General features: G+C 44.9%; 1 protein-coding gene across 1 annotated transcript in view; it reads right to left on the bottom strand.

Annotated features, from left to right (window-relative positions):
* Positions 1-25,172, bottom strand: part of Dip2c (disco interacting protein 2 homolog C) — a 201,761-nt gene extending 176,589 nt beyond the window's left edge. The window contains exon 1 of the mRNA XM_048812597.1: positions 25,148-25,172. The gene's annotated coding sequence lies outside the window, so the exon portion shown is untranslated. The remainder of the gene's footprint in view (positions 1-25,147) is intronic.
* Positions 25,173-25,813: the final 641 nt, after the last annotated feature.

Genomic DNA, 25,813 nt, shown 5'->3' on the forward strand with positions numbered 1-25,813 from the left:
CCCGTCCCCTAAAAGGGGAAGAATCCCTTTTACTTATTCCATTGTTCGTGTCAGGAAAGTGAAGTGAAAGTTGGCCCAGCAAATGCACATGACAAGAGGCTCCCTCAGCTCCAGTTCTTCATCCCAACCTCAGGCCGGAGGGCAGACTTGGACTCAACTGTAATTTGTGCAAGGCCAACCAGTCCGTGCACGTCCGCTCACAGTGTGGAACCCTGGAGAGCCACGTGGTCCTCAAGGGAGAAGACCTGTGAGCCACACAGCTACTGCCTCAGCTGGGATTCGTTCTGAGTAAACAGACCAGTCTGACTGCGATCATTTCCATTCTCGGTATCAGGAGTTAGTTTTATTATTTAAGGCTGAAACAAATGCTTTATATAACAAAGCCGTCACTTCCATGTTTGGAATTTCATGGCTGGCAGGAGCCTTCCTAATGCTGCTCTCCCCAGTCAACTGCTTTATAAGGCTTAGGGAGCACCTTTGAGGTACTCTCCCACTCCTGCAGATGCAGGAGCCTGGGATTTTAGCCCTACAATAAGTTTTCTTTTCTCCAAAAACAAAGTATGGTGTCCCTGGCAGCTTTTGCATGCACCATGCACCTGCCAGGGAGAGGAGAGTGAGACAGACCTAGAGTCTCCTCTAACAGGGGTCCTGGACTGGTCAAGTAACCCATCCGTATCATTTTCCTCATTGATAAAGTACAGGTAACACCACCCATTCATCTCCTATAGTTGAAAAAAGCAAACGATAGAATGTAAAAAAAAAAAAAATCTCAGTAAAGCACGGAATTAAAAAAAAAAATGTTTTGAAAAACCCAAGTATTTCTCCAGTACCTGTTAAGATGTTCAAACTCATGACTTTCCCACTGGATAAGAGGTGTGAAAGCAGAACTGCGAGGTACAGTAGCAGGTACTTGGTGAGCATCACACCACTACAAGGGACTAAAGGAGCGGCCCCTTTAGGGCTGGCAACGCCAAAGAAAAGAAGAGCATTAGAGATCTTGATCAAAATCAGAATCTTGATCCCTTCAGAATACTTTTTGTTGGACAGGGTGCTCTCAGCGATAGATCTCCTGCCCAGCATGATCAAGGACCTGGCTCAATCCCTAGCACTGCAAAGGAAAGAATGCATTTACTTTTCTTAGATACCTCTGTTACCACCAGTTCCCTGCCCCGCACAACAACTACAGGGCGTGACGATGACCACTGTACTTTCCAACTGCCAGCCCAATCACTTGAAAAACGGGCACGTGGCCATGTAGATGTGTCCACTTAAGACGCATCCAGTGCTTCTCACTGCCTTTAGGATCAACAGACTCCTCCCAAGCCACAAACCCTGCAGCCTCAGACTGATTCACACTTCACCATGTTGTCTTTATTATCCATACCCCTGTGGTTATCACCCAGGCTCATGCCTCACTCTGAAGGTAAAATGTACAAATTCACATTCCATAAAGGGATTTTAAAAAGGCAATCAGGACCCACTCAACACTTGCACTGAGATTACAAAAATCACCAAAGCTTATTCAAATACTTGGTAGGAAGTAGAAAAATTAAACTACAGAACAACATAATCAGGGATTTTTAAGTGTACATTAATGGTCATAAGATTCCTTGAAACCTTTAGTTAATGGTATAGACAGAAAGGAAATATGTATTTTAAGTGTGCTACTCTGAAAATCTTTAGCCAGTCAGGTCCCAGACCATTTGCAGTTTTATTGTTCTGCTCTTCTGTATTTTTATACATCCCCCGTAGTTTCTCTCTTCAGGATGTCAAGAACTCCAATGGTAAGAGGGATTAAAGAAAATAGCCTGTTTGGATTCTATTCTAAAACAAAAGAATAAGAACAAGAGAAAAACACCCGCATAAGTTCACGAGTGTGCAGCAGACTCGAAAATAACCTTCTAATGTTCAAGGCAATTAAATCTTAGTACCAAAAGTCCCTCAAGAGCTTAAAGATAGAAATTCCAGCACCACTCCTCAAAGTTTCAAAATGCTGTTACAATGCATCATAAATACTGTCCCATGCACTGGGGTTGAGATGACTTCCTACCCTACTGCATCAACACCAACCATGTAGGTCCTTGCTGAGATCAGTATGAGAAAGGGTCCACATAAGACCCCTGTGTGACACCCCAGTGGCCCTCCTAGTCAGTCCAGATTTTAAAATGCTTGTTTCAAGAAAAATTGCTATAATAACTTGCTAATATTTCTGTAAATGAGCAGCTTCCTCAGTACTTTCAGGAATTTAAGTATCTTCCCTTTAATCAAAAAGGAAAAAAAACTTCCACTCTGTAGGAAGGTAGATGTTAAGACCAAGTATAAAATAAAGCTACTTCTACTGCTCAAGACGTAGGTTTCCAGTATGAAGACCTCCCGTCTCACCAGTGACTTGGTTTTATTGCGTATTGGGCTGTTTTGGAGCAGGAAGGCAAGGGTGATGAAAAGCATCCTCCAGTATTTCTAGCTAGACATTCAGAAACCCATGTGGAGAACAGGACAGGTCAGCCCAGCCCTTCCTCATTGGCATCTCTTGGTGCTCTGTGTCTTCCAATTCCTCACAAGCCTCATGAGCAAGCCTGCTATCGATCTGATACTCTCAGGCACACAGCCTGGATTTCATTCAGATTAGAAAGGGGATAAATACACAAGGAAAATGAGGAGTACCGATTATCTAAAATGAGTTGGACCCCAAGACGCTTCACACTATGTCACCTACATTGCGTACTTCAGGAGGTAACAATCTCAGCCTGTCAGATACCTGCCACAGGATCCAAACTGCAGGCAAGTGTCAATGCCAAGAGCTACAAAACAGGGAGGTCCTCCCACCACCCATGCAGGGATGGACATGCACACCCCACTGGGAAGGACATCTGTGCCATGTGTGAAGTGAAAGGACAATTTGAAAAAAACCCAAAGCCCACTGTCACTGCCAGGACATAAGCAGTCACTCTGGGTCAACCCTCAGTGATCAGTACAGATGGCCTCTCTCAGGAACCAGAGGATGAGCCGTAGGGAAGGTCATGGAACCAAAAGACAGAACCCACTCCTGAATCACAAGTGTTCTCTGGAACACTGACACTGCAGAGTCAGGAAAACTACTGCTTAATCGCTTTGGCAACTGGAAGAAAAGGGCTAGCACTGGTCAACACAGAAGTTCATTTCAAGCAAGAAACTTCAACACTAAGAAGAGCAGGCCTGTGAATAGTCGCGCATGTCGGTGCAGCCAAGTGCTGATGAGCCAAGGACCCAGAGGCAGAGGAGCCTTAGCTTTGCACAAACTACCATCCCGATGTTTCAGAAATATAGCCACAGAGTTTGAATTGTTTTCAGCGTCCTTTAGGCAGCTGCACTTAGTAGATATGGCCCTTTTGTTGCCCAAGTCAAAGCACTAATAAGTCCAAGCAGTCCATGGGGCTGCCTTAGCCCATCTGTATGTAGCACCAGGAAGGGGAGCTCACATGTGCTGAGCTGGCAGGTCACCCATGCCTGCACCAGAGCACCCCAGGGAGATTCAGAAACGTAAGCTCCACAGCGTTTGTGAGTATGAGGCAGGGGTTTGAAATTCCCTCAAAGTTAAATCACAGCACGTGATCCTTCAATCCGACTTCTAAAGGAAATGGATTTGCACCCCATGTTCATGGTAGCAATATCTACAGCAGACAAAATGCAGAAACAACCCATGTCCATCAACGGATAAAGAAAATATGGTATATGTGCACAATGGAATATATTTTGATCTTTAAAAAGATGGAAATCCTGCTATTTGCAGTAACAGATGAACACGGGTCACATGATGCCGATTGTGATACACCCGACACAGGAAGCAAAATACCATATGACCCCATACATATGTGGGACCTAACAGAAGAACTGAAGCGGAATGGGGGTTACTACCACGAGAAGAGAAAAAGATGGTGAAAGGAAACACTTTGGAGGAATTATGGAGATCTAACATATGACACGGTGACTAAAGTGAATAATATACTGACTACTTGAAGTCTGCCCATTGTGTGCATCGTAAGCACTCTCACCACACCAGTCCACGACATGGAGTGAAAGATACGTTAACTAGTTTGCTCGATCATCATGACTTTCATAACATGAAAACCAAAACGTCACATTGGACACCTCAGTTTTTTGTCAACTACACCTGAAAGCTGGTTAAAAGGTGGTGCTACAGGGCTGGGGTTGTGGCTCAGTGGTACAGCACTCGTCTAGCATGTGCAAGGCCCTAGGTTCGATCCCCAGCGCCACATAAAAATAAGTAGAATAAAGGTATTATGTCCAAATACAACTAAAAAATAAATATTAAAATTAAAAAAGGTAGTGCTATAAATGAATATACAAAACTAGGCTATTTTACATTAGGTGTTAGCCATGCCACTTATATATTTTCTAGAGTAGCCATATTTTATGATTATTACATAATATATATGGCATAAAAAATAAACCAAGCCAGACATGGTGGCACTCACCTGAAATCCTAGCACCTGGGGAAGCTGAGGCACAAGAACCACAAATGAGGCCAGCCTGGAAAACTTAGCGAGACCCTGCCTCAAAATAAGAATGACTAAACTCAGTGGTAGAAGGCCTCTGGGTTCTATTGCCAGTACTGCAGAAGGAAAAAAAAAAAGGAAAAAACCCAACCCCCAAATTCCGAGGTAAGTCCCCAAGAATAGTAATGAGCCACAAGCCTCAAAACAGCCCACCACCTACCAAACATGTCTTGGGGATCTGCCCCCTAAACAGGAGGAACAAGGATGAGGGCACATTCACAGTGCCTTTCCAGAGGAGACAGGAAGGCTCTGGCCACCAGCACTGGCAGCTTTAGAGAGCTCTGTGCAGATGGCGAGCAGAAACCTGAAGGCATCTAAACGCCGCCTCTGTGTGGGGCAGAGACTCCACCAGCTTTAGAGGGCAAGTCCAGGTTCCGCATCCCCCTGGTGAAACACTACTGCAGGAAGTGGGTTTGGGATCTGCAGTAGCTCCTGGTGCTGGTCCTGGAGCCGCCTTGGTCCCACTCTTGATATTCTGGAGCCCATGAGCCTCCTTGTCCCGGCTTCCACCAGGGGGTGTTTATGCTGAAATTCATGGTCATGCTTTCTTTTAAACCTCCTTGGAGATGAAGACTCACTGAAAGTCATGAAGAAGGTCACACACACCCTTCCCCAGCCTGCACACCCTTCCCCAGCCTGCCCATGTTTAGCAACCTGCACAGCTAAAGTACATCCCCTCAGCCAGGAGGAAGGTAGATATAAGCCAGCACTCAGTCCCCAGCTACACATGCACCTACACGCGTTGTCATGCACCCATGCACACTGTACATGCTTGCAAGAGTTCTTTTATATGCATGCATGTGGATGTGTTGTCAATGTTGTGTGGTGCCTCATGTATGCATGAGCATGTCTGATCTCCCCAGTACACACAGGTGTGTACATATATAGCATGTTCAGGGATGTAGATGCCCATGCTGTGTCATGTATGCATGTGTCTGATTTGCCTATGTACAGGTTATGTGCATGTGGTAGCATGGCCACACGTGTACGTCTGCATTGTTCATGTAGTGCCAAGTCTACGTTGTATATAGTTGTGATTTTCTCAGTTAACTTCATGTAACCCCCACCACAATCAAGACACTCAACTGTACCTTCCCAAGACTTTCGAGCCACCAGCCTCCACTTGCCCACACCCATCCTAGTCCCTGGCAACCGCTAGTCTGCTCATCTCCTTATGGTACTTCACAAATGTATGAGGAACCCTGTAGTGTGCGCCCAATGAGATGGGCTCAGTATTGCAACATTTCTGCAGAGTTCTCCAGGCTGCTGTGCACAGCAACATTCTCCACTTCTCACGGATGAGGGTCTTCCACAGCCTACATTTGTTTAACCACTCCCCACTGGAGGACATCTGGTGACTTCCAGTTTGTCAATACTATGGACAACATTGCTGTGAACTTGTTAAGAAATGTCTACAGGTTTTCATTTTTCTTGAACAAGCATTCAGGAGTGCAATTCCTGGGTTATGTACATTTCATTTGCGTTTCAAAGAGAGCTGGGAAGCTTCTCTCCAGAGTGAGTGTACCATTTCACATCCCACCATGACCATCAGTGTGTGCATGAGTGAGCCAGCTTCTCTGAGTCCTTCCCAGCACACTGGGGTTACCACTTTAACCTTAGTCATGCTGATGGTTGGTGAGAGCTATGACTGGCTTTGATATTCTTCCGATGCCTGAAGATGCCGAACTGTATCAGTTATTCTCCATCTGCATATCCTTTTTCATGAGATATCTGGACATATTTGTTGCCCATTTTCTAGTTGGGTTCTTAGTAACTTTTCTGTTTGAGTGTTTTGCAGACAAGGGATTGAATGCCAGGCCTTGCACATGTTAGGCAAGTACTCCACTACTGAGCCACATCTCCAGCCCCAGTGTTCTTGGTATTTTGCAGATACAAATGTTTTATCAATTTTATGGGCTGCAAATATCTTTTTCCAGTCTTTAGTTCCCTTTTCACATCTTCTTTCAGTGAGCAAAAGTTAATTTTGATGAAGTCCAATTTGTGAACTTTTTTTTTTTGAACCATGCTTTTGGTTTCAAATGTAGGAACTTTGCACCTGTTCCAAGTCTTCGTAATTTTCTCCCAACTTGGGTCAGGTCCCAAGGTGACCACGTACTAAGCCTTTTGGTCTGGTCAGATCACAGCCTTCCTGGCTCTCAGTTTCCCTATCTGCACAATGAAATGGCCACACCCAGGTCTGTGGTCTCTCTGTGCCCTGCACTGAAAGCAGGTGGGCAGAGGGGACCAGACAGGGAAAGCTGGCCCAGGGCTACCAGGAGGTGAGGTGTGGAGAGGCAGAGAGAGGTCAGGGAGGGAGGAGAACAGCACAGTCCAGGGGCACCAGAGGCCACTGCTAAGACAGACGGGCTAGGAGCAGCATAAGGAGGGAAACGGCCACAGACTGCAGGAGGCCAAATGAAACCGTTTACAGCGGGAATTCCCTCGGGTTCTTCAGAGAATGAGCAAGAAAATAGAAGACAAGAAGCTGCAGGAAATGGGAAAATTTTAATATAGCCTAAATAAGCGGAAAATATAACAAGTTTTCTGAGTGTGGAGTTTTGAATGTCCACAGTGAGCTGGGGACTCTCGGGTCCACAAAGTGGGGCCTTGTTAATAACTTTCCAGCACTCAGGATACAGACTCCTGGCCCCTGGGCCCAGGCAGCCAGAGCTTCCCATGTGCCCCTCAGTCACAGACCTGCCCATCATGAATCAGGCCCTGTCTGTGGGGATAGAACATTCCCCCTGCCGGCCTGAGTGATGAAGGTGGCCTGCTCAGCTTGAGCCCCGAGGCTGTCAGCTCCAAGAGCCCCAGGAGTCCCAGAGCAGGGCACCAGGAGGCGATGTCAGTGTGGATGGGAGGCGGTGCTGGTCATGATGAGGCTGCCCGCACAACATCCTGCCTGTGGGCACCTCCCCTACCCAACCTCCCTCCCACATCAGGGCACAGAGCACACAAGCAGATGAGCATCTGGGGGACATGCTTGTATCTTATCCTGGTGAAGACCTGGGAGGGATCCACTCAACAGAGTGAATTCTGATCTTTCAAACTCAATTCTCGACTCCCTCTGAGGCAGAGGACGGGCAGAAGTCATTTCTCTGGAGCACCAACAAGGTGCTCGACTGAGATTTGAAAGTACTTTTACATTGCAAGTCAGTTTTTCACATGAATATGTATGGACTAAACATAAGAAAAATAAACCCATCACTAGTTGGATCAACCAAATTATGAGGAAATATTTATATCCATACTTTTTCCGTTATTAAAAAAAACCTTTCTAGTACAATGAATGTAAGGGCAGAACTGGAGGAGTAGAAACCAGGAGCCCTTCCCCCCCCCCACTAAAAACTATTTTTAAATACTGGTCTGTTTTTTTTTTTGGGGGGGGGGGAGCCTCCCATGCCCCAAATAAATGAATCTTCTAAGGGGAAAGATACAAGATGCTGAAGTATGTCTTGTGGATTTCTGCAAATTCTTCCAGCAAGGAGCAAGCACAGACAGGCCCCTCCAGGGCTTCTGCCGTCCCACTGTGGCAGCTGCTCTCCTACTGACTTCAGGATACAGATCATGGGTATCAGGGAAAGCCCCCTGCACAGAGAGGCAGGGGACCCACTCCTGCTGCAGCAAAGGGCTCGACCGTCTCTCCCAAAGGTTTATCCTCACTGAGATCACCCAGCAGGTGGAACCCTCCTGCCCTGTCACTTACCTGCATCCAGGTTAGCCCAATTTGTGGCCCGGCACGCGTCCACTGTTCCTCTCATGTTTCACATTTAGAATCCCAAGAAGCTGCCTAGGGGGACACACTTGAGCAGTCCACCAGACAAGAAGCACCAATGAGTTTTTTTTTTTCTTTTGCTGGGGGTGGTGACAAGTACTGGGGATTGAACTCAGGGACACTCGACCACTGAGCCACATCCCCAGCCCTATTTTGTGTTTTATTTAGAGATAGGGTCTCACCAAGTTTCTTGGTGCCTTGCTTTCGCTGAGGCTGGCTTTGAAACTCATGATCCTCCTGCCTCAGCCTCCAGAGCCACTGGGGTTACAGGCATGTGCTACTGCGCCCAACTACAGACAGGATTTCTTGAAGCAACGTTACATATGTAGAGTGGAAAGTAAAACCTAAGGGCCACAAAATCAGGTAAGTAGGAATAGGACAAAGGGAAGGAAGTGGACCTCACTTCTCCCTCCCAGCCCCCATCGACTCCCTCACCAGGACAGTACAACCAGGCCTGGCCTGTGTGTCCGCTGCAGGATGTAGGCCACACACAGTCCTCTCATTTCTACCTGTTCCCAGGATGCTGTCTCCAGCAGGCTCGTCAGGAATGCACTTCCTATCCACGGATGACTGCTGACTCGCACTTTATTTGAAACTCAATTTCTGACTATTTTGTATCAACTAAATAAAGTTCTCCGATGACAAAAATCAATACATCAAGATTTACAGACCTCACCCCCTCTATCTCTACCCTGAGCATTTCTCCTTCCCCTCAGGGTATGCCAAGACTTCAGTCTTCCCCCAGTGACAGCCTAAGCCCAAGATTTCTGCTGTGCAACCAAGTCAAGCAATCTATAATCCTATCAGCTGATAGCTTGTTATGGTTTAGAATGTTGTGTCCCCGAAGTTCCCCTGATCACGCAGGAATACTCTAACATGATTGGACGGAGCTGTGACCTCAACAGTCCATCTTGGTTTGAATGAACTCACTAACCAGCGGTCACAGAGCCGGTGGAGTGTGGGTAGAACAGATGGACCCCTGGGGCTTGTTCTGCAAAGTGCACCCCCATTGCCAACCTTCCTCAGCTTTCTGAACGTGCCACAGCTGGGCAGCTTTCCTGCTTGAAGGGCTGCCTCAGCTTCCACCCAGAGTGATGGAGTAGCCGTCGATGGACTGAGACCTCTGAAACCGTCAGCCCCAGATAGACTTTTCCCAAGTTGTTTCTGTGAAGTACTGTGGTCACAGAGACAGAAAAGCTCTCTGAAACAGTTCAAAAACAAAACTGGAGGACTGTCTGAAAGCTGGCCTCTCTACTGCATTCCTCATTTGCACACTTTTCTTAACAATGTTTATGCCACAAAGAACCACTGACTATTGAGAGCGATTTCCTCTGCCCTGGGATTATTCTGAATTACGTTTTCCCGTACGGTACCAATTCTGGAAACTTTAATCATTGTTTCTTCTAGGTAGTTTCTACTTGACTTTGGTTTCTTTTAACTGCACTCACTGAAAACAGACAGCTAGCTCCTTGGAACTGCTGCAGCTGATCCCACTGAGGCTGCTCCTGATGCTCATGCACTAAGGCTGTAGGCACCTATCCTACCCCCTCAGGGCATTCACACATCCGCCCTCCTCTGTGAATCACTGAGCTTTACATGACATTTCTGAAGGACACTTGGAAGATCCAGGTACCATTCTTCAACTGCTGAAGTTATCTGAAAGCACTGACATGGTGACTTCTCAAGCTGACATAGGAGGTGTACTCCAAGGAGCCCAACCTGTCATGGTTGGAAGGAATGGAGGGGCCCTAGCCTCCTAGGGCAAACAGGGCCATGAGATTAAGTTTAGGCCCAGGGAATGAAACTGAGCAACTGCTGACCACATACAGATCTATATTAAGCTGGGCTTGCTTCTCCACATGCTGGTGACACCATGGGTCACATGCATTAATGTCCCCTCACAAACCACTTCCCATGTGTCAGGTTCCCGGGTAAGAGTAGGACCTCTGAGATAGCCAAGGGAACAGCAGAGCAAGGAGACACGGACAAGCTGTCACTCATTTCCTCCCTTGAAGCACACAGCCAGCATGGCACTCTGCTTCATAGATCAGATGTTAGCAGAAAATCACTCCTCTCTGACCTTCAGGAAATCGAGCGTATGCCAAGGAAACAAGACTGCTACTAAAAAATTTATCTACAATGGCTACCAAAGCAAAAATAAAACTATCAATTGGTCCTTTTTTGAGAAACGTCCCTGTGTTCGCACTTTACATGACAATTTCCAAATGCCATGGAAACGATTCTGAACTTTTCTATTCATGCATCTGAATATTAATACTTTTGAAGTGCCAGGCAATTGATAAAGTAACAATACTCTGATCATAACATACATAATTCCTATCACTAAATGTTTGCTGAAGATATTCAATAGCAATTCTACCTTCTGAAGCATTTTAAAGTAGAAATAAGTAATGTTGAAGTTAATGATTCCAATGATTTTCTTAAATCACCTCATATACGCAAGTGACAGGAAATTTAAATGGAGACAAAGATCCTATTAGAAAGATAAGACTGACTGCATATTATCTCCCTCTCACAGGTTCTAAGAAAAAAGAAAGTTAAGATTTTTAACCATCCTTCAAATTATGTTTCTGAAAATTCTGCTTTTGCTCAGTCCTGAAAGAGCTTGTAGTTAATTTAAGAGGCTTGGAAAGGGACAGCAGTAGCATACCAGAAGAGGTATATAATAAACTTATTATAGATAATTTCATATAATTGCTACTATTTTTGTGAGACCAGTGAGCTGCAGGAATTCCTCCAGCAAATACTGAGGTTTCCTGTACACAAAGGCACTGGCAAGGCCCAAAATAACTAGGCGTTGGGAATAAAACAGATGGACAGTTCCTGGTATAAAACATACACTTGATAGAAATCTTGATGAATTCACTACCTAATTGAATAATAACCATGACAGTATCAACTTCAACTTGTGGAAACATCCTTTCCAAAAATTCTCCCAGTCTATCAGGTGGCAGTGATTAACACACTGCATTCAGAAGGCAAATATTATGACACTGTATACAATACGATGCTCACTGGTGTATCATTGAAGCAGGAGTCTTAAGCATGAGTCTCTGCCTCACTGTTGAGCCTTAATATAATCAACAATCTTTGCTATCCATGAGCACTAGTGTGCTTAAAGGTAACAGTCACATGTTGGCTCAGTAGGATGTATCTGACCATGTAGGCCAGCTGTAGAGGGAAGATGAGATCACAATTAGAAAATAAAATGAAAATGAGTAGTCAAAGCCTAAACAACAGTGTAAAAAAGCTAAAAAGGTGCTCATATTGCAAAGCTACTTGCATAACAAGTCAGTTCAGGTAAGTAAAGGGCCCATTAGAAAGAAGCGCAAGCTAAATTATATTTAATTCAATACCTGAGCATAGCACCCTATAATACACAGTGTTCATTCATTCGAGAACTTTTTATTAAATGCCCACTGCACATCAGGCACTGAGGCTGGTACTCTCATCAGTATTAAAATACAAAATATAAAACCTCCGCATCCTCAAGGCCTCTGGTATTCAAATTCCCAAGTCAATCTGATATCCATATTAATAATTTGACATTGATAATTTGACAATAATTTAACACCAATAATTTGACATCATGGGGCTGGGATTGTGGCTCAGCAGTACAACCCTCGCCTAGCACAGGTGGGACCCAGGTTCAATCCTCAGCACCATATAAAAATAAAGGCATTGTGTTGTGTCCATCTACATCTAAAAAATAAATATTTAAAAAAATAACTTGACATCATTAATAATTTGACAACATTAAGAATTTGACACAACCATGCTCCTAATAAGCTCTATTATTTATTGGTCAAGGCATAGAAGAATATTATGAAGCAAATGCAATAAACAAACATGAATGTTAGTCTTAATTATTAGCTAAAATGTGATTTAACTATAGAAGACCACCATGAACTCTCAAAGTAAAAAATATTGTCAGGAGAAGAAAAATATCAGTTTGAAAGCCAAATTGGAGAAGTATATAGCATAAAAGGGTTTTATCTGCACGGTAAAAAAAGATCAGGAATTCATGAATCCAGACTCAAATGATAAAATACAACAGAGGGAAATAAAAGGAGATGAGGTTTTTTAAGAAGTTGAAAATGGGGAGAATAAGTCACACCTAGTGGGTGTGGTGGCACTTGCCTGTAATCCCAGCAGCTCTGGAGGCTGAGGGAGGACTACTCAAAGTCAACCTTGGCAACTTAGCAAGACAGCGTTTCTAAATAAAAAAAAGAGGGTGGGGGGATGGGGATGTGACTCAGTAGCTAAGTACCCCTCGATTCAATCCCCAGTATCAAAAAGAAGAGTCACATCTTCACACCTAACCTTACATAAAAGGTCCCAAGGAATCTACAAAAATCTTTGGATCCAATAAATGAGTTGCAGCATATGAAGTCAAATCACATTTCTGCAGACTAGCAATTATTATTTGGAATCAAATTTTAAGGACAGTGTCATTTACAGTAGCTAGACAAAAAAAATTTCATTACAAATCTAATATGCAAATAATCTATATGGTAGCAATTAGAAAATGCTCATGAAAGATGTGAGACACACTGTGCACAGGAACAGAAAGACGATTCAACATAGATGTAAAGTTTTCCAAATTCATCTACAGATTTAAACAACTGCAATAAAAAAAAAAATCCTGCTGGAAGTTTTGTCAATAGAGACAAGCTATTTCTTAAAGACAAGTGAAAAGTCAAAGGAACTAGAAGAGCCCAAAACTGCTCGATACAGGGGCTAGGGTTGTAGCTCCATGGTGGAGCACTTGCCTGGCACACAGGAGGCCCTGGGTTCGATTCTCAGTACCACATAATTAAAGGTCCATTGACAAATATAAATAAGACGTTGACAACCACAGTAGGACAGAAGAAGACTACAGTAGGAGCAATCACACACCCAACTTGAACTGTACTAAAAAGCTATAGTAACCCAAACAATGCAGTATCAGGGAAGCGACAGATGATGAAACAGGACAGAGCCCAAGACAGGCCTACACAAACACAGATTTTTGACTAAGGAACACAGTGAGTAAAACAGAGAAAGGAGTCTATCAACATGAACATCAGTAAGAGAAAGAAATCCTCACATCTTCATATTCTACAAATATTTTTTCTGGCTCTTAAGAAAAATTAGTTAACATTTGATCAAACTCCACAAAGAAAATAAGATCTATGTCTTTAACCCACTTTTTAATTATTCCAAGAATGAGTCTTTTATTTCTGAATCTTTCCCCTACTGTATTTGCCATGCCTATCTCTAGTAAACTGCACAGCCCATATCAGACTTCTCCTAATCTTCCAACCTATTCCAATCAAAAGGCACATTCCCATAACATGGCTTCATTCAGGAATTAAGTTTCTGCTTCCTCATCACAATTAACTACAAGTCAACCATTTTCAACTTTTAGAGTGTAGACAAAATTCATACAATTTTTTGAGTCAAGACAGTTATGTAAAAGTACCCTCATTCTTCATCTCATGGATACATGCAGACTGCTCCCCCCACCACCTTCAACTCAACTGCCCGCCTGTCCAGAGCAAGACAGGGCAACAGGGAATATTGCCCCCAAGATCCCCTTGGGCTAAAGGCTGGTAATGTGTGAGTCACTATCTAATCACTGTTGGGCAACATCTTGGAACATGGAGTGAATCAAGACTGCACTAGAAGAGACAAAGGAAAGCAGTTATCCCAGAGGGACATCCTGCAGACACTGGCCCTGAGCACTACAGGAGGATCCCTCTCAGGCCAGCATAATACCTCCTACCTCCAACTAGGAGGGCAAACACAGCCCTCCCCAGGCATTCCACCCCCTTGTTACAACTTCAGATTTCCTCTGAAGTTCTGGGAAGGGACAGAGAGCACATGATTAGCTGTCAGATCTGTGCACTGCAAACTACATCACTAGCATCCCTAAGTAACTAGGGGGCGATTGGAAATAGAATCCTCAAGTCCAGGAGACCCAGCCAAGGTAGAGTACCCTGAAAACTAATTCAATTGTGAGCAATGAGATTTTTTTCCCCCCGGGTATTTGTGTGGTGTCACTTTGCCACTAAATGCATAACCAAAAGTGACAGCTAGCCTGCTTCTCAAACAGGCAAATTAATTCCTGAATCAGCATGTCTTATATTTACACTGCACCTCTCATTGTACAGCAAGCCCCTGTTGTCCCCAACAGCACCTGCTCCAAGTAGTACTAGGAAGGAACAGGTAAGCCCCTTAAGTTTCCACTTCTGAACATTTTAAGACACTCAAGTTTTTTTGTTAACCTCATGTGAATGCTCGATGCTAGACTTAATAATCATCCATTCATTCATCCAGCAAACATGCAGCAAGCCCAATTTGTAAGGCCCCATGGGATTATTCCTGTCCTCCTGGGGATCATGTCCCATTGTCATCCTAAAATGGCACCAAGGGGGGAAAAAAAAAAAAACACGACAAAACAGAACTGATGACGTTTAGACGTGTTCTAAGGAGCAATTCCAAACTTAAAGTAGTTGGTGTCAAGACGAGGAATTTATGAAGCACTGTTAATTCCATAAGTCCCTTTCAAAGCAGTCACACAAGCATGTGCCATCTCAGGGACCCAAGACACTGCGAAAGGAAATGGGGAAAAAAGGAGGTGCCCCTGCTATCATAGCAGCCTGGGTCCTGGAATTCACCGAGGTTCTCAGCCTTCTCCACCTTTGAAATCCTGGCCCCAGGCTCTTCCTAAGCTGACAGCATATCCCCAAAGGAAGAGAACACAAAACCCAGGGTGGCTGAGCTCCGGGTGGGGCACAGTGACAACCTTAACATGTGCCAAGGGCTGCAGCTTGTCCCACTCCTCTGCCTCCCCTTCCCCAGCTGTGAGAAGCTCTTTTGGAGGGTCACAAGGACTGGTGGGCTTTGAAAGTAATGGAGCTGAGAAATACAGAGGCTCAGAGCAGCAGGCAACAGTGAGCACACTGGCAAAAGGAGTTAGGAACACAGGGGATGTGCCCAAGAGGATGGGACACCCAAGTCACGCCACCCTGGGCAGGAGCCACTTCCTCACAGACATCCTTACTAGATGACGGACACCACGTGTTTCAGCGCACCCCCCACGTGGTACCTCGGAAGGACACTTCCATAAATTCCTGCTCGCTACAACATGGCTAGAGACAACCTCAGATGACACTAGCCTGCAGTGAAACCTCCTGTGTCCCAAGCCTAGGGTGTGGACATTGAGCTCATGTGACCCACTGTCAGATTGGCAAAAAGCACCCGGACTCAGCAAAACCTCTAGAGGAGCGTGAGACTACAACAAACCATTTCCTGCTCCATGAAAGGGCATAGCATAGTTTTATAAAGCTTGCAACTAAAATTAGAAGGAGCATTCTAAAACCCTGGGGAGAAGCCAAGCATGCATACATGTGGTGTGTGCATGTACATGTGAACCCTCAAGTCTGATCCAGGGAATCATTTCTTATCAACCTCTTGCTAATTTACATGAAAGCACTTATAAAATGATTACCAAGGTTAAAGATCTTGCAAGAAACACAAATATACTATCCCACGGGAAAATACCAGGCTGACACTTCAGCAGTCGAGCTACGGCGCCCAGGAGCCAATAACATCATAAAGGGAAAAAGGTGACAAGCTTATTCACACTTTAGACCCTAAAGCTACTTCATTAGCCCAGCCCTGTAATCACTGTGTGAAGCACAGAACATGGGAAATCGTAATGTTTTAAGAGATGAACGGGAAAAGCAATCGCTGAGCCTGGCTGGCTATTCAGCACCCTCTCACTCACTGTCCTGGCTCAGGGCAGGCTGGGAGACAGCCCAGTGACCAGATTTAGCTCAATCCCTGGGACAGACAATTTCACGTACATTTAAAAATTCCACTGAGACACACACACTTTTGAAGACATCATTTTGAAGTCTAGGGTGTGGACATTGAGCTCATGTGACCCACTGTCAGATTGGCAAAAAGCACCCGGACTCAGCAAAACCTCTAGAGGAGCGTGAGACTACAACAAACCATTTCCACACACATTTTGAAGACAACTGTAGTTGTGAACTCTGGTTCTACTTCCTGGGTGGCCAAGGAAAACCCTCCCTAGAGCCTGGATTCTCTTCCTGGAACAGACAGCGGCACTAAGGCACACACTAGGAGGCAACTACAACTGCCCGTTCTAAAAGGGAATCTGTCTTAGCAAAACAGACTTGGTGCCCAAAGCTGTGTGAAGAGTTTAGGACTCTACTATCCTGGACAGCCCCACCCACCTGCTGGCTCACTGCAGAGGCCTGGGACACACTGCCCACCACCCAGAAACTCCAGTGAGAAACTCGAGTTAACACCACTAAAACACAAGATTCAGCATGCAAGAGGCCCTCAGTTTGATTCCCAGCACATGCACGAAAGAAACCATCAAGACTTTTTGTTAGAATAAATAGAATAAGTCAAAGGCAAATACTTTTAAGGCACTCTTGTTCTGAGATTATGTTGAACCTCTTGGAACCCGAGCTCAAAACACACCTAAAGGCAAAGGCCTTATATTGTTAGGTGCTGTGTAGAATTCTCCTAGAAGCTCAAGGTCTTCTGCTTGAAGAGACCTACACATCAAGTATCACAAACTGCCAGTCAGAGCCATCTATGGTATTTTCTTTGATCATCCCAACAATTCTATTTGGAATGTGCTAGTACCCATTATATAGAAGAGGGAGGATTGCAACTTGTCAGAGGAAGTGGGAGGGCTCAAATGTGATTAACTTGACCCCAACCCAGGGCTCTCAGCCATTGTAATCAGACTTCCCAGAAGAACCAGATTTATACCAAGTTTTTCAGTTTTAATCATTTGCAAAAAGGTAAAGGAACACGAAGTCAAGCAAATACATTCACTTTAACTCGGCAGGGTAGGGGGTGGGGGAAGATGCTTGACTATTGTCTTTTGGAGGGTGGGGGGTGTAACACTAAAGGCTAAAGAAAAAGTCACCATGCACCTGTTACGTGCCCTCTGGGGAGCACTTCAGATGTGTTAGCCTCTTCTTTCCAGCAGTGCCACCCAGGAGGTACTTACCACTATTCCCATCTTGTAGACAAGGAAACCAAGACCCAGAGACATTGAGGACCAATATTACTGCTCAGTAATACCTAAAAGCTAAGTATGTGCATGAATATTGAATGCCAGAGATTTCCTCAATGATACTTCACTTAAACACCTTAACATTGACATCAGCACCCACCTACCTAAGGTAAGCCGTCTTCCATGTGACAACTCTGCCAGGTCAGTATTAACCTACCTCACAAGAAACTAAGGCTCAGAGCACGTAGTGTGTGTCCGATTTACAGGCCAGGGGTGTCAGGTTTGACCTGAGGTGGCTCCGGCCCCCAATTCTTCCTTGATTGGGCAGACTCCACAAGCTCAGCTCCTCTTTGGAGGTATGGAGGATGGTGGACAATTACTTAAGCATCCTTGAAGAGCTGCTCAACAAGAAATGGTTCTTTAAGACAACATCATACTTGAAATTGACCACGTCCCTGCGTAGCCTTGGTTATTACCTATTAATATCTCTATTATTCAATTCACAAATATGTAATGAAGAGTGCACTGGGGCTCCACGGAATACGCCACCCCTCCACACATCTCCAGCTCTGCTTCCACATCCCAGCCTGACCCATCAGTCCTCATACCTGACGTAGGCAGGTCCCCACTTGGAATATTCTTCTGTCCTTTAACTTATTGCTTAAAGGAACTTGGACAAAAATTATGAGTAATGGGATTAACTACTGGGCAATTGGGAGATAGTGTAATAGGCACTGGGATCAGGAACCCTCTTCCAAGGGTTACTTGACCTTGAAACACCATACCTGGCCCCTCTCTGCTCCTGTCTCTTCTGGTAGAATCCATACTCAAGTGACCTCACCTCAGCACTAGACCCTGGGCTGATGACCTTCAGACCTCCATACTCTAACCACCACATCCTAGGTCCTCAAGATCTGCCATGGCAGGTGTCTGTGCAGTTGGTAGATGGCCCTGTTTTGCCAGGTGAACTGTAACCCCACAGAGACCTTCACGAGTCCTACATTCCTGTTCATAGAACAAAATACATTTATTCCCATTGGCTCTGCATGTCAGTGCCCTGTTCACACCTGAAATATGTCTGGAAACCCAGCACTGTCTTGGGAAGCTCCAGACCCCACTGTGAAGTCTGGGTCTGTGGGCGCCTGCCTGAGCCTGTGGGCACAGTGGCCACACGAATTCTCTAAGGCCAGTAGAGCCTTGGAGTTGAGACTACTCCCTAAACTCCACGCTGTAGCTCATCCACCCAACTGACACAGGCTGAGCTGAAGCACAGGTAAGGGATCAGATAGCCGTAGCAGTCAAGAAGGGAAGGTCTGCAGAGATCAGCTCATTGTTCCAAAAATAATTTTAGCATTAGAATATCTGACAAAGACAGAAATGAGACCAAGAGGACAATGTGTCAGTCGTACAGGATTAAGAGGGGCAAGTTTCCAGGAGTAGGGTAATTAAGGATCAGACTGAGCTTACTAGGAACTTCCATTCCAGAAGTCACATAACATATACAAAACTGCCACCAACTTTTATCATCCTTGGTAACTTGGCTCCAGTTTCTAATCCACCACTTTCCTCGTACACCACAGGGCCAAGGCCCAGAATACTCAGAAGTCAAAGCGAAGGCTATTTCAAGAAACAGAAAAGGACTGATTGATGTACAGTCCATAGCTTCGTTTTCTCCAGAATATCATGTGGCACACGCTGAATTGTCAGAATTCATTGAGAAATAGCCATATGTTGGTATGGTTAGAACACTTGTTCCTCTTGCTGCTGCAGAGTTTTGTATAGCAAACACAACAGTTTATCATTTATTAATATCATGGCCAGTTTTGGATGTTAATAAAGCTGCTATAGACATTTGTATGTAAGTTTTTGTGGACGTGAGTTTGCAAGTTGGTAGGTAAGTATCTAGGAGCTCGACTGCTGCATCTGATGGTGAGGACAGTTTACCTTTGTAAGAATGCAGGATTTAAGGGGAGGCACAACTTAGGTGGCAAAGCCCAGCAAAGGGAACTGCAAGCATGTGGTCAAGGTCAGCACCAACCATGATGAATCGTGTTGACGGTGTGTAGCCCTGATGAGGGCACTTTACCTCCAGTCTTGCTCCCCAAACCCACAATGTAGCCGAATCATGAGTGAAACAGCAGCTGATTTCAACTCAGAGTGGTACTAAGAAATGCCTGATCTGTACCCCCAAACAGGTCACCAAAACAAATTGAGAAACTATCACAGCCCAGAGCAGCCTAAAGAAACACGATGACTCAATGTCATGTAGGATTCTCAGACACAAAAAGCACATTAGGAAAAAAAAAAACTGAAATCAGAACAAAGTAATTTGTAGTGAATAACATCAATTTTGATTCATTGGTTGACAAATCTTACTAACAATATGTTAACAATAGGGGGGGCAGTGGGTGTAAAGGGTCTGAACACTGCAATGGCATCACAGCTGTTCTCAAAACCTGAAACTAAGATTTTTAAAATACAGAAGTGTGTATTTAAAAAAACTGTTTTTGACCTAAAAATATTCTTAGATTCAGTTGTAAAAAGATAACAGAAAGCAGTATAGACATAGTTTACAATGTCTATTGTTATATAGAAACGGGCCCAGAAACAAGAATCTTTAAAGATTAGAGGAACCATAATCACAGCCTCGTGTGGGTCATAGGACTTGCTGGAAAGCTCAAGTAGATCTAGAGAAATTCCACATTGATCCCAGAAGCAGGGCCAACTTAGGGCCAGGTAGCATATTCCTGGAAGTTCCTGCTGCCACCCTTGCACACACAGTCCTGCAGCCTCAACATGATCATGGCCAGGGAGGAGTAAGGATCTGAGTGACAGACATGTCATGTCACTGGGGTGCCAGTCCAAATCTAGCAATACCAGAGGGCTACATCATAGCCTGTACCGTCCCAGCTGGGGCAAGGCCTCCCTACACTGACAAGCTTCCCACGCAGAGCATTAAGGCTGCACCTATGCTCACTCAACTCCACGGCCTCCTGCTGCCTTTCCCAGAGCTGTATGGCAGGCTGGCCTGGTCTCTGCCTGTGTGTCCTCCTGGATTTAAGGTCCAGGACTTATAGTGACCTGGCCTGGCCACCCCCCTCCCCGGCCCCTGGGATCTGGCAGCCTCCATTGTCCACATGGCTCAAGTCCAGCTTGTGGTCATAACCCAGAGCGCAGCTGCTCCTATCAGTTGGACCTGCCAGTCACTCAGACACAACTGGACACTGCCAAGTAAGCTTGTCATGCATGTTTTCTTAAATTTAAAGGGAAATTCTGATGGACCTTAAGGGAGAATCACCTGGAATTTGCATGCAAAAGGCACCAATCAAGTGCCATACACACTACCATGTCCCCCTCAGGGCTGAAGACCCCGCAGACAGGCCCACCAAGCATGCAGGCCCTCCCTCCAGAAGCACTCAGCCTTTGCTATCTGAGTAGTCTCCAAGCCTCATTTGACTTGGGGACACTGGCCTACTGAAAAAAATTTCAATCCAGCTCCCCAAGAAAAGCAGAAAGAAGGCTGCTGATGCAGAGCTTAACAAAGGGGATGGGGTAGTCTGTTCCCTGGAGAACTGAAGGACACTTTCACCTGGCACTTCAGGGCAAACCACAGTCCCTGGGAGAGGCTGCACCTGTGTGACATTCCACCTGTGGCTACCTAGCCCTGTGCAAAGTGCTCTCCTAGGAACACATAATACTGACCACATTCTAGAGTTGCAGAAGCTGAGCCTGTAAGCTGTGTGCACTTCCCTGGCCCCACACCAACCGGATCATGCCTGATCAGGAGTGTACATGGATAGGAGACTGCGCCACCTGCCAGGACAGCAAATGTTCTCAGTATCACTCTTGCCTCCCCTGAAAAAGTACACATGTATGAACACATAGTTGTATACACACATTCCTTTTAGTACCAAGAATCACAGAGTGGAAAGTAGACTGGCCTGGCCCAGCCCCACCTCTTGTTCTGTAAGGGAATCCTCAGAAAATACATCCCCCAGCCTGAAGCCACCAGGAGTCCACAGCAGACCTTGGGCCTGAGACCTCAGACACAGCCTTTTGTTCTTATATAGAAGATAATTTACATTGGGTTCTAGCCAAGTGCCTTGTGTCTATAAGTCCCTTTAGTGTGCAAACTTACCTACCACCAACTTTTATAGCCACTACTTTAAGATATCACGAGTGGTGGTGCACACCCTTAGCAACTTGGGAGGCTAAGGCAAGAGGATCACAAGTTCAAGGACAGCCTCACCAATTCAGTCACACCCTATCTCAAAATAAATACAAAGGGCTGAATGTAGTTCAGTGATAAAGTGCACCTAGATTAAATCCCTGGTACAAAAAAAAAAAAAAGAAAAAAAGAAAAAGAAAAATCAGACTGGTGTCAATCAAAATAGATGCTCCAGGTTTTATCTGGAAATCTCCGGTCACATAGTACCTCCCGTCCTTGTCCCCTCTGTGGCAACTCTTCCCAGCCAGCCCTGCTCCTTCAAGACCTGGGTCCAGTTACTCTGCATCGACTGAGATCGTTCCTGAGAATGTCCACATCTTTGACACCATGCTCCACCTTCTCCCCAAGTCACCTGAACCACAGCAGATCAGTCTCCACTGCCTCTACAGCGAAACCCTGCTGAATTCTCCTGTCACTCACCCACAACAATGACACATAGGCTGGGAACTGGGGCCCTGGAGTCAGAGCTTCTGGCCCCAGTCACACCCCTCCCACCCATAACACATGGATCATCTTGGACCTTTCTCCTCTTCTTCCCAAGTTAATGCCCCCAAGCCTGAACTTCCTAATAAGAGCAATCCTAGCAGTACTTACCCAAGAGGGGACTACTTAGCACAGCATCTGGCACAAAATAAGCTCTCAATACGTGACCATGATTACCATGCTGTTACTATATGGCGTATTCATTCTCAATTCCTTGTGAGCTGTTACGCTTTTTGTAGAGGAAGCCAGGCTCAGGGGTCAGTGGAGGGCTACGTACACAGCCCATCTTTCATCCACCCGGTGGGCAGAGGAAGGAATGATTGTCAGTTACGGTGATGCCTAACAAGATTGTGCATAAAATTAATTCCATTTGTTTAGCCAACACAAGGAACATCTGATGTTTGTTCTGCTGCCATCCCAATTTCTAAGTGTCCAGGAAAGGCCACTCACACATATCCTATGTAACTTCACACTACTCTACAAGTTCTTCCAGGGCATAGGGCGGAGGTATGCCAAATACTCACACGCTCCAGTTTTGCCCGTTTGTGATGCTCTAAATTAATCTGGTGCCACCATTTGTGCTGCAATTGCCGTCTCAGAAAAGAGAAAAAGGAAAAGGCTAGTGGAAGGAGGAGACTGAACACCACCACCAAGCCTGCATGGCTTGGAGTAGAATGATATGTCTGAGTGACACATTCTCTAACAATCATGCTGAAGAGGCACTCAAGACTCAGATGTCCCATGCTCAGGTTAACTGCCTGGTGCCTATTCGGCTTCCGGAGGTCTAGTGGGGTCCCATGAATCTGGGATTACACTGGTAATCCTGAGCCGGGGCAGTGACCAGGGTGGTCCCAGCCATGAAGCAGAACACTCCTTCTTGCTTTCTTTATCTCCATCAAAACATAAGATTTTTTTTCTTGGATACTAACTGTAGCCTCATTAAATCCATTAGCCTTTCCAACATCAACTTACCCTGCTCAATTAGTTTAAGACTCACTGAAATCCTTACTACTATTTGGAACACACTGTTTCTCAAATCCAGTGTTTGGAGACCTAAGCACCTATGCTCCTGTCCACATTCTCAGAGGAAGCTGCTCACTGGCCACCAGGGGCAGTAAAGAGCACTCTCCTGGATGGAACTGTGTGATCCCCCTCATCAGCATCTCAGCTGTAATCTCTAGCTGCTGCTTGGACAATTTTAAATGGTGTAGCCAATGAGGGACTGGCAGATTTAATGAAAAAGTTATAAGAACATGTCCTCATTTTTAAAGGAAAAATTGTTATTCACTTAACATTGAATTCAACATTAATATGATATCAATAAAATGAAAAGCAATAATGTGTTCATGATGCTTTATCCAGCAGAGCTATTTAAACAGAAAAGTAAAAAAAACAACAATTAAAATAAACACCTCTCTCAGACTCCTAATGTGTATTTCATGAAGACCTCAAACTATGGATTCTTTAGAGAATTTAGTTGAATTCTCCTGCCCAGTCTCTTACGAGCTAAGTTACTTTCTCTCTGGTCTTTATTACTTCAAAAAAAATTATAAAGATACTTCTTTATAAAATGCAATACAAGTTTTTTAAGACTTTAAGAATGGCTGTTAAGACTAAGACTCGCTGGGTGCAATGGGGCACACCTATAATCCCAGCAGCTCAGGAGGCCAAGCAAGAGGATCGCGAGTTCAAAGCCAGCTTCAGCAACCCTGAGATACAGAGACCCCGTCTCTAAATACCAAAAAAAAAAAAGGGGGGGGGGCTAAGGATGTGGCTCAGTGGTTAAGCACCCCTGGGTTCAATCCCTGGTTAAAGAAAAAAAAATTAAGAAGACTATAACAAACAATCTGGTTTTAATCTCTATGCCACAACATTTTTAGCAAAGTTTTTAAGACTGTTTTGGCGGCATGTTTCTGCTGTTGCCCTTGAGAACAGAAGTCTCTATTTATGCCAAATTCCGAAGGGACAGACACCTTTGCAGGGTCTTCACTGCAGGTCACACGTTGAAGCAAGATCAGTCTTCACTGCAGCCTGGAGCAGGCTGTGCACTAGCCTACACTATGCCTTTCATCTGGCCAGAAAGAGAAAGTTACTAAATCTAACCGAGGAGTAAAGGAAAGGCACATGAACAGCCTCCACCTTCAACACTCACCATTCGTGCAAATACTTACACTGTCACAGAAAGAAAAAAAATCTGTTAACTTATTTTAACTGGTAGATTCATTTGCACAATACTTTTACAAGTCAATTGAAGATCCTAATAATCCCCACACAAATGCATGGGGGATTGAACCCAGGGGCGCTCTACCCTGATCATTATACCCCCAAGCCTTCTTTTAGAGTCAGGGTCTCACCAACCTTCCAAGGCTGGCATCAAACTTCCTTGGTCCCCCAGGTCTCTGGGACTACAGTTGTGCACCAATGCACGCAGCTCAAAACTTAAGAAAAAATTTCATTAAAATTTGCAGACATTGATAGTAAAGACAAGACTCCTCTCTATCCAACCTACCCTGGTCACTGCAGCCAACAATGCTGTGTGGATCCCAACCACAGAAACAAGGATTTGAAAGCGTACAAACTCAAAATACACAAATTTAGACATTCAGAAAACCTAACTTTCAAAACACTACTGCAAAAAAAGGAAAATGAACCAATTCCCCGATGATGCCTATGCTCTACCTACAGCAGGGACAAGGATACTATATGTAACAGAGCTGGCAGGAGGTTCTATGAGCCTTAGCCCCCAACACAGACACTTGCCCACACTGACAAGCTACACTGTTCCCTCAAGTTTTACCCCAAACATCCTATCTGGAAGTATTTACAGGAAGTTGGTGGCAACTGCCTGCAGCCTCCTCCAAGTTCTTCCCTATTTCCACCAGCCCCAAATCCAACTTTAAAAACTGAATGTGGCCATCCCGATTTGATGGCATTTTATGACACAGCATCAGCCACAACGCAGTTCTTAGTCTCCTTCCCATTTTCATCTGGTCTATCTTCACAACAGCCCCACAGGGCTGTCATTAAACACCTACCAGAGTGCCCTCAAGTTCAGAAGCAGCCAAGTTCACATGTCCGTGCAGGACCTCACCACCTGGCCAAGCCCCTCCAGACTACGGCTGCCTTAGCAACTCTGGGAGGCAGGAAGAGCTTGAGCCTTTCATTTCTGCTTTCATTGGCAGGGCTCCCAACCAGTACTTCCTGATGTTAGCACTTCCTTATCTTCTTTGCTCCCACCATGGAGGTGTTCTTGCTGCACTTGGCCCTGGGCCCTGCTCCCAAGAGCCTACATCAGGGCTGGGAGGACCCACACACACAGTTAAACACTGCCAGACGTGATCATTTATCCCATGCTCCTGACACATGGGAGTCAACTCAAGATTTTAGACCCATGTTGCTGAGGATATTTCTAGACAAGATCCCAAGTGCTCATGATGACCTCATTTCTGTAGCTAAGCAACCTTCAGCAATTGCAAAGAGCAAATGGCTTTTCATACTATCTTTCTATACAAACTAAATACTATTTTTTCACATCTATGTTTTTACCAGTTCCTACCTAATGAGCATGCAAATGCTACTTTAAGATAACAGATTGTTCCTTAATTTTAACATTTAGCATTATCACTCTTAATTATTCTAAAAGACATCAATGTCGTTATCACATTCAAATATCATTTAATACAAAGAAATACTATTTCATT

This window comes from Marmota marmota, unplaced genomic scaffold (assembly GCF_001458135.2).
Source record: "Marmota marmota marmota unplaced genomic scaffold, marMar, whole genome shotgun sequence".
NCBI classification, from domain to species: domain Eukaryota; kingdom Metazoa; phylum Chordata; class Mammalia; order Rodentia; family Sciuridae; genus Marmota; species Marmota marmota.